We start from the raw sequence: 6,798 nt of genomic DNA, 5'->3' as shown, positions 1-6,798 counted from the left end.
CTGTCTTCATTACTGCAGTGTTACAGGAAGGCTCGGGAAGCCTTGGGTGATGCAAATGGCTAAGCACTGAGCTACTAACTGAACGGTTGGTACTTCTAGTCTTCCCAGGGGTGCCCTGGAAGAAAAACTTGGCAACCTCCTGCCAAAAAGTCAGCCCTGGAAAATTTGGTAGAACAGAGTTTTGACAGCACATGAAGTTGTCATGAGTTAGAATCAACTTGTTTGCAACCGGTTTGATATGAGGACCCTGTGTGATGAAAACCAAGGGCTTGGCAGTGCAAAAGAAAGGCCTGGTAATTTGCTTCCATAAAGAATACGCCAAGCAAATCCTTATGCAGCGGTTCTACATTTTAGCACATATGGAGCTGCGCTTTTGTTGTTACAGGTTATAGAAAGCTCAAAGTCTGGTGCTGTCAGTCTTTCATAGTGCTTTTTCAAGATTGTTTGGGCAGCAGCTGTAAGTTTTGTGCATATCCTTGTAAATATCAGCATCGCCCTGGTAATTTACACCGTAAAACCTGTTGTCGTTAGGTGCCATCCAGTCATCTTTGACCCATAGCAACCCTATGCGCAACAGATCGAAACACTGCATGGTGCTGTGCCATCCTCACAATTGTTCCCATGCCTGAGCCCATTGATGTGGCCACTGTGTCAGTCACTTGTCTCTCAGTTTGTCATGGTGGCCTGTATGTTGCTGTGATACCAGAAGCTATGTCATTGGCATTTCAAATGCCAACCAGGTCACCCAAAGTGAACAGGTTTCAGCAGAGCTTCCAGACTAAGAATAGACAAGAAAGATTTGGCTTCCCACTTTGGAAGAAGCTGCTGAAATTGATATGCAGAGCTTCGAAGCACTGTCAAATACTGGAAGCCTAAACAAAGGAAGCTGAACATTGTTAGGGGTACTGCCCCCAAATCTACTGCGATCTTCATTGGAATTGCATGAATTCGTAGATTAACCTAGGGAAGAATTGCCACTTTGACAATATTGACTCTCCTGATATGTGAACATTAGAACACTCTATTTTCTTAGGTCTTCCTTTATGATTCTTTGAATATATTATACTTTTCAGTGTGCAGTTCTTCACATATTTCATGAGTTTGTTGTTGTTAGATATTGTCAAGTCAGTTCTGATTCATGGCAAACTTATGTACAGCAGAGTTCTGTGCCTTTTTCATGATTGTTGCTGTGTTGTGAGCTCATTGTTGCAGCTACAGTGTCAGCCCATCTCATTGAGGGTTTTCCTCTTTTTTGCTGACCCTCTGCTTTACCAAGCATGATGATGTCCTTCTGCAGGGACTGGTCCTTATAGACAACATCTCCAAAGGATGTAAGACAGGTCTCCCCAACCTCCCTCCCAAGAAGCATTATGGCGCTTTTCCAAGATCAGTTTTGTTCTTCTGAAAGTCCAGGGTTTATTCACTGTTCTTCACTAACACCACAGCACCATCACTCAAATGTATCGTTCTACTTCAGTCTCCCTTAGCCATCACATGTATCCCTGAATAGTTCATGTTTCTAAATTTCATTGTAAATGGCATTTTGAATGTTCATGTTCTAATTGTTTATTTATAGTATGTGAAATACAATCGGCATTTATACATTGAGCTATGATCCTAAGGCCAAAAAAAAATTCACTTGTTAGTTCAAACAGTATTTCGTAGATGATTATGGCATTCTGTGTGCATAGTCATGATTTTTCTGCAAATAAAGAGTTTTACTTCTTCCTATTTGTATATTTTTTCTTGCCTTTTTGCACTAATTAGGATTTCCAGTACAATATTAAATAGCAGTGGTGAGAACGTATAGCCTTCTGTTGTTCCTGATCACAGGAAGAAAGCATTTAGTTTCTATTAAGTGTGATGTTAGCTGTACTTTTACCACAGATGCTTATTTTCAGGTTCAGTTTCTAGCTTGCTGAGAGTTTTTATAGGTGGGTATTGACTTTTGTCTAATGTTTTTTTCTGCATCTATTAAGATGATCATATTTTTTCTCCTTCATTCTGTTAACGTGTTGAATTACATTGATTTCTAAAACTGTTTGATTAACTTTAAATTTCTGGCATAAGTCTTATGGGGCTATAATTGTATTAATGAGAAATAAACACTGCCATCAAATCATTTCAGACTCATAGTGACCCTATGGGACAAAGTAGAATGTCTCTTTAGGGTTTCTAAAATATTAGATTTTCTGTAAACCTTTACATGAGTAGACAACCTCATCTTTCTCCAAAGGAATGGTTAGTGGGTTTGATCCACAGATGTTGCTGTTAGAAGACCAATGCTTAATCCATGGCACCACCAGTGATCATTTTATTTATGATGTTTTTCACGTTTCTACATTTCATTTCCTAAAATTTTGGTAAAAATTTTTATATCTGTATTTATGATATATATGGGTCTATGATTTACCTGTAATGCTGTTTTGTTTTTCAAAATCAGAGTAATTTTGACCTCAGTCTATATAGAATAAGCCCTAGTGGCATAGTGGGTTACCTGTTGAACTGCTAACTGCAAGGTCAGCTATTCGAAACCACCACAGGACAAAGATGAGGCTTTCTACCCCAGTAAAGACAGTCTTGGAAACCCACAGGGGCAATTCTACTCTATCCTATAGGGTTGCTGTAAGTCGGAATTGGCTCGATGGTTGGTACCTAATTGGATTAAGCCTCTGGTAGATTGCCTCTGGCCACAGTGGAGAAGGTGACCAGCTTTGCTATCAGAGATTATTGTAAACTTGATTATGGTAAATGGAACTATGGTATAATATGCCTAGTCAGTGGACCTCCCTCTTCACCCAAACTGAATTTGCTCTAGGTTTAAGTATTTCTTGCTTGTTCCATGACAGAAATTTCCTCCCTGGCTTATTTTAATATTGCTAGTGATCTTTTCTTTATTTTTATTTTTATATTTACATATATTTTTCCATTTAAATTTGTTGGTATTTTATTGTTTCTGTTAGGTTTCCCAATTTATGAATCACAGAAGGAGTGGATGCATAGAGACAAATAACAGATGCAATGGTTTTTCAGGGACAGGAGGGGGGATGGGTGAGGGGAATTGGGGAGCAATTAATGAATATGAGAGGGGGAGGAAGCACTAGAACTGATTATCGGCAATACGTTTGATCTGGGTATGTGAGTTAATTAATTGTGCCAACCTGGCCGATAATCACATGTGGGACTAATTGAAAGGCAGAGGGATAAATGGGTGGTGAGCCTCGCCTTTCTAGTTCTCGGGTCTCTTGTTTTGTGATGGTCGCACCAGGGTGCAGCTGCCTTAGCAGTTCCCTGCTTCAGCTTGCAAGATTGACTTCCTACAAGACATCCCCAAGGAGAAGCCACATGGATCTATCCCGATGCAGCCCTGGGTGCTGGAGCAGCCGTGTGGTGACCCCTGCTAGTGCTGAGATGCTTGTTCGTTCACTGACTCAGCTTTCCTCCTGCAGTCAGCATCATTGCCTCTGTTTTGTGAGGTGGAGGACTTTGTGGACTGGTGTTGGGTCAATGGGTTAATGTTGGACTTGTGGGCTTGGGCAGCATTGGGTTGGGATGTTTTCGTGATGCTCACTTAACCTTTATATAAAACTCTCATACATGAGTTGCTGTGGATTTGTTTCTCTAAAGTACCTAGACTAATACAGTATGTAAAGAAGAGGCCTCTCTCTGCACTTTGAGCTTGTGTACAATTGGTATTATTTACCATAACTATATTTTAATTATGTTTATTACATTTCGATAAAGGTTTACACAGTGGTTTAATTTTACTCAATAACTTCTACATAAGTTGTTCAGTGACTGCTTACATCCTGCACAGTATGTGGGCATTCTCATTTCTGTCTTGTTCCATTTCCATTCGTCTGGTTGTCATGCTCCCTTACATTCTGGACTGTGTTTGAAAGTAGTTTTGACTATTTGGGCTCATATAGGAGATTTTTCAAATGAGCACAGTTCATAGGGGTGCGTTTTTTAAAAGCCAATTTGAGGTTAGCTTGGATCAAGGTTTGAGTGGTATCTCAGGGTAATAAGCCCATATAGTCTCCATCTTTCCAATAGGTTTGTTTTGTAGGAATTGGAGGTTCTTTCCCACATTTTCTTCCATTCTATCAGGGTCCATCTATTGTGGTCCTCATTAGAACTCTTGGCAACGGTAGAACAACACCAGCTTGTTCTGGTCTCAGGGTCAATATGGCCTTCGATTATGTAGACTCATTTTTTTTCTGTAGACTAGTTTCTTCGTCGAATCTTTGGTTCCTGAAGAAGTGGCATGAAAGACACGTTTGAGAAGGGAGGCAGGATTGGTTCTGTCGCAGAGTTAGAGTGGATCTGAGGGCGGTTGGGGTAGGAGGCTGGGCTGAAGGGGAGGGAGAGTTGGTGAGGGAGGCACCCTCTCCTGTTGGCCTCCGGATGTCTGCAAGGCTCATCATATGCTCTTGCCTCCTTAGTGGCCGAAGGGGAGACGATCAGTGGCCCGCAGGCCGCCGAATTTTTATTCAGCTGTGATGCCTCTCACCCAGACACACTGAGAATTTACCTGAGCCTTGATTACATAAAGGATAAATAGCCACCGCTTTTCAGACCTACTATCTCTCTGCAGTAGCTCATGCTGACATAACAACCTCAGTGCCTTTAGGCCATTTCATCCTTCCTCCTGCCTGCCTGCAAAAAGAAATAAGAAAAAAAATTGGTAAATTTATTTGGGAACCAGAGCAACATTCCTCGATAGAAAAGCATCGTGAAGTAACACCCAATGAAAAAGAGCCCATTAAAGAAAACAGTGACGTAGTAAGAGAGCACAACAAAGAAGTATCCAAAAGCACAGAAAATCCTTTTAAAAGACTCCGCTTGTAGAAAAGCAGATGTACTTTCCTCTTCGGAATTATCTAGTGAACAACATGGTAACAGGTTACATGTCAATTGATGCCATGAAGAAATTCCTTGGGGAGCTACATGATTTTGTTCCTGGAAGCTCAGGATATTTAGCGTACCATGTTCAAAATGAAATGAACATGTCTCCCATAAAAAACAAATTGAAGAGAAAACACTCAGTTACATTGTCTTTATATCGGGATACCAGTATTATCTATAAAATGTTACCAAAGATGTGCATAATTTTAAATGCTTCCCTTTGGAACTAGGGGTTAGGAAGATGTGGTAGAATTCTTTTCTTTCCTCAAAATGTATCTTTAGGAAAAAAATTTTTTTTAATGTATATTTAGGAAATTCAGAATCTTTGTGGCTCTGTGTAATAGCATTTGGCTGGCCTTTTCCTAGCTTGTAATATGTCCACAAATTCTGAGTGCACAGTTGTTATGGGGTAATTGTTACTAAACAATGTTTCACAAAAAAGCCCTCATTTTTGCCCTTCAACAGCAAATGCCTTTTTTGATATAAATATATTCAATGTTGTGTATGCTAAGTTGTATGACTCTGGTCATCTTACTTTTAGAAAATTCAGAATCCATTAGTTGAGTTCTTAATTACTATTTGTAGTTTTTAAAATATGGAGTAATTTCTCCCTCTATTAAAATGAAGAAGTGTAAAACATTTTAATTTAAAAAAAGAAAGACACATTTGACCATCTCAGCTAAAACAAGGAAGGAGAATCCAATTCCACATCTTCCCAAGGAATGATTCCTATGAAGCAGAGGTCAGACATGCTTCCACCTTCCATCCTTTATCCTATTCTGACACCAACCATCCCTCCCACAGCACTCTACTTCTCTGCTGGCTTCGATAGTCCATTCAAATGGTCACACAGAACTCTCATACAATACTCATGGTAAAGGGGTTATTCACTTACTTAACTAATGTTCTATAAGTTAACTAATTAATTCCTAACACTCATTGCATTGGCTACAGAGAACTCACAGGCAAAATTGATTAAATATAACTTCCTTAAGTTATATTGCCAGTGAGAAATACTCAGGGTTGAGTTGTTGAACAGGACAAGTTACAAAGTTTAGTCAAGTCTGACAATAAATGCCCAAAGGGCATACCACTTTGCTATAAGTCTCAACCTGGAAGCATTCAGCTGAAGCTCTATGGGTCAGCAAATTCAGCTCCTTCAATAAAGTGCCCAGAGCACCCCACTCCAATAAGCCTCCGCCCACAGGCACTCAGTTCCACTTTCATGTGTCAGCACGTCCAGCTCCCCCAATTTAGTGCCCCAAGGCGCCCTACTTCGAAAGCCAGCCTCCACAAAAGCACTCAGCTTGCTCCATGGGTTGGGAAAGTCCATTGCTCTAGCTCCTGGTCCTGTGCTGCTTCTATGGCGTTGTAGCTGTCATCTAGGTCCAGGAGATTCAAAGGACAGGGATCTCAAATGAGCTCCCTCCTTCTGCTTCTCAGAGGGTTAATTTTATACACAGCAGGATGCCACTCCAGGAAGCTTGTTTGCAATTATTGATAAGTGAATACTATCAGTATCTAACGCCAGCCACCTTCTTACCTGGACCATGCAGGGAAAGGTCATTTGGTAGAAGTTAGAGACGTTAGCTAGAAGAATAATATTCAATAATTGACCGCTCCTTGTAGGTTTCTTCGGGAAGGGAACAGGTTAAAACATTTTATTTTATTTAATTAATTGTTTAGAAGAACATTTTCTTCTTTCTTTTTTCAAATCATTTTATTGGGGGCTCATACAACTCTTATCACAATCCATACATGCATCAATTGTATGAAGCATATATGTATGTTCCTTACCCTCATCATTCTCAAAACATTTGCTCTCCACGTAAGCCCCTGGCATCAGCTCCTCATTTTTACCCCCTCCCTCCCCACTCCCCCCTCCCTCGT

The 6,798-nt window shown here is 40.3% G+C and overlaps 1 pseudogene; it reads left to right on the top strand.

The window, feature by feature from the left end:
• The first annotated feature begins 3,047 nt into the window (after positions 1-3,047).
• Positions 3,048-5,138, top strand: LOC101643057 (annotated as a pseudogene).
• Positions 5,139-6,798: the final 1,660 nt, after the last annotated feature.

The sequence above is a fragment of the Echinops telfairi genome, unplaced genomic scaffold (assembly GCF_000313985.2).
Source record: "Echinops telfairi isolate 266 unplaced genomic scaffold, ASM31398v2 ScPeMD7_47;HRSCAF=170, whole genome shotgun sequence".
Lineage (NCBI taxonomy): Eukaryota > Metazoa > Chordata > Mammalia > Afrosoricida > Tenrecidae > Echinops > Echinops telfairi.
Note: the sequence above shows the minus strand (reverse complement) of the source record. Positions and strands in the feature narration are given on the sequence as shown.